Raw genomic sequence first — 3,410 nt, 5'->3', positions numbered from 1 at the left:
ACGTAAAATTCGGGCACCTTAAAATCACATTTTTGTTGCATAAATATGTATAAAATTTATTACTACTTTTCCTCTGTATAAACAGAAAATGACCCAAAAATACTTACTATTCATGGGCCCTTTAGAACAATGCAAGTCCTAAAAAAAAAAAAGACCCCGAACTGCATGTATAAAATAAATATATATAAATGTATACAGCACACACACACACACATATATATCATAATCTAATTGAGGAATTTAAACATGATGACTTCAAAACTTACTTGGATAAAAAGAAAGTTGAAACACTACAGGAAGCAGCTGCTTTTTCCGATGATTACACGTTAACACATAGAATAACTTTTCATAAAAAGAAATTCCTACCATCTCAACAAAAACCTGTATCTGTTCAATCCACTAAAGTTGAGGATTCTTCTAAAAAAATCCAACTCCTCTAGTTCGAAATATTTTGACAGTCAGAATAAAACTTTATTAAAACAATCAAGGCCTGTCTGCCATTTTTGAAAAAACATGGTCATGTGATGTCCGATTGTTTGTGTTGGAAAAAGAAAAAAGGAGGCATTTGTGTCCACATATGGACGTGGTTTCACCAGATCACCCGATGTTCTTTATTTGGCCACTGATATAAAGGCTGGTGTAATCTGGGAGGAATTTACACTTTTTGTACCTGTTGGTTCTGTGTCTTTGACAAATGACGCTAGCAATCCCATACCCAAACGTATTCTACGTGATACTGGGGCGACTCAATCATTGTTGTTAGAAGGTACTAGACAACCCGTGACCCGTTGGGTCACCTACTATTCAGAGGTTACGAAGAATTCAAGCTAATTTCAATATTGCACCGAAATGAAAGTTTATTTTGAGATAATTTAATTAAACATGTCAATCCATTCGTGTTATTCATAATTCAAGAAAAGATATTTGATTTTTGATCAGGAGTAAAAGGAAAGACCATTTCATTTTTCAAAAAAGTGAAGTAAGAAGTTTCGTAAAGAGCGCGAACGGTAGTGTGAATGATTTTTTTTTGACTGAGAAAATACGCAAACAAACAATCTCAGAGTTTTAGTAGTATATAGATAAATTCTCCAATATCTTGTTTTTGACATCTTACGCCTTTTAATGAAGATGGAAACATTGACAGGGCAATAATATAATAGTCAATGTTTGGCGAGAGGTTTTCATTTATAAAATTTTGTTGTTCTCGACATGATTTTTATTTTATTACCTCGTCTCCATAGTTATTATTTGCAAATAGTCAATAATATTGTAGGTCCATTTTATTGTTGTTCTTTCTACGCGCCGTTATAACACATTTTCATCTCATCATTCAATTTCTGTTGTGCATATATTGTTGTATAGAAGATATTTTAAGGTGATTCACCAGGTAGAAAACAATAGATAGATAGATAAGCCGATATGTGGCGCCATCTAGTTTACCTAAATTCATCTAGAAATGTTCATAAAAGTGACTCGAAAAACGGGCTAACTCCGTAACCCGTGGCCCGATTTTAACGAAACTTGTTTTATTCTGTTTCTACTTCTATTTTTATTCCCATTTCATTACAAATATGGCGGTATTGTGCGCCGTTTTTGCACACAAACAATCTCAGAGTTTTAGTAGTATATACATATTGCCTTTAGATTCGAGTTTTGCCACTGTTGAGTCTGTTATTGCTCAGGGTATTGAGGGTAGCTTTGTTGATGTTTCTCTTCATAATATTTATGTAGCATTAGACCCAGTTTCGGGACCAGTTGTGATTGGAGTAAGACCTACTCTGCCAATTAAGGGTGTATCATTGTTGTTGGGAAACGATTTAGCTGGGGGAAAAGTTGTTGCCGAACATAAAATGGTTAGTGAGGCAATCATTGTTTCATCTAAGGATGATGTTGTCGTTGAAGAGAATCCAGATGTGTTTCCCTCATGTGCTACGACTCGAGTTCAGGCTAATAAATTAAGCAAAAAACAAACGATAGACATGGATTCAAAGAACGATATTATAGATTTGTCTCAGACATTTTTTGGATCCAACGAGGATCTTGTGGATAACTGTCCTACTGATGATTGGATTCCTCTGTGAGAAACAATGATGGACGTGAGGGACCTGATTCACCTAGTGAAGTTCCGTTTACTAAAAGTAAACTCATGATTGAACAAGAAAAAGATCTGCAGATCTCTCCACTATTTAAATATGCACTCCCAAAAGATGAACTGGAGAAAGTTCCAAATGATTATTTTTTCAAAAATGGTGTGCTTATTAGGAAATGGAGACTGCCAGATGTACCAGTTTTAGAACATTGAGCTATAATTTACCAAATCGTTGTCCCCAAAACATATCATTCTGAAATATTGAAAGTTGCCCATGAACTTCCCATGGGAGATCAGTTAGGTGTCACAAGACATGTGACAAAATTATAAGCCATTTCTTTTGGCCAAAAATTAGGCAAGACGTTTCTCAGTTTTGTAAAACTTATCATACCTGTCAATAGGTCGGAAAACCTAACCAGAAAAAAGAAGAAAGAGAGAGATAAAGAAAAATATAGAGAAAGAAAGAAAAAAGAAAACACACACACACAAAACATAAGGCTGTTAAATTGTAGTTTATCACTATGAGAATATGGTTTGAAGATAATCCATGTGATAAGAGTTGATAACATTTGTACTTTCATGTACTATGGAATTTTATGATCATAAGGTAATTTGTATTGGTGAAAGGTGAAAGGAAAGGTCTATAAAACCGTAGTGAGACCTGCGATGATGTACGGAGCGGAAGCCTGGCCCATCAAAAAGGCTCAGGAGAAGAAATTAGAGGTAGCCGACATGAAAATGTTGAGATGGATGTGTGGAGTGACGAGGCTTGATAGGATTAGAAACAAGAGGATTCGAGGAACAACTAAAATGGTGGAAATATCGAAGAAAGTTCAGGAGAGAAGATTGCAGTGGTATGGGCACGTGATGAGGAGGGAAGATGATTATATAGGTAAGAGGGTTTTGGATATGGAGGTGGAGGGGAGAAGGAAGACCAAGGAGAATATGGAAGGATTGTGTGGATGGAGATATTAGAGAGAAAGGCCTTGTTTGGGACGAATACGAAGACCGAGGAGAGTGGAAACATGCTGTCAAAAATAGCGACCCCGTATAGATACGGGAAAAGCTACAGAAGGTAATTTGTATTGGTTGTATTCTATACCGTAATTATAATTGAAGTTTTGTAATCCTTTGGATAATATATTATATTTAATGTATTGTTGCCAATATATATATATAATGTCTTAGTTAAAAATTGGCGTTAGACAATTTTTAATTCTCTAAGGATGGGGTTGTAACGAAATCATAATATATTTATTTTTATATCAACGTTTGTTTAGATTAAGTTTATATTTTAAAACATGCGTAGCTTATAGTGTTA

Source organism: Limulus polyphemus, unplaced genomic scaffold (genome assembly GCF_000517525.1).
Source record: "Limulus polyphemus unplaced genomic scaffold, Limulus_polyphemus-2.1.2 Scaffold1107, whole genome shotgun sequence".
Lineage (NCBI taxonomy): Eukaryota > Metazoa > Arthropoda > Merostomata > Xiphosura > Limulidae > Limulus > Limulus polyphemus.
This window is presented reverse-complemented; position numbering follows the sequence as displayed.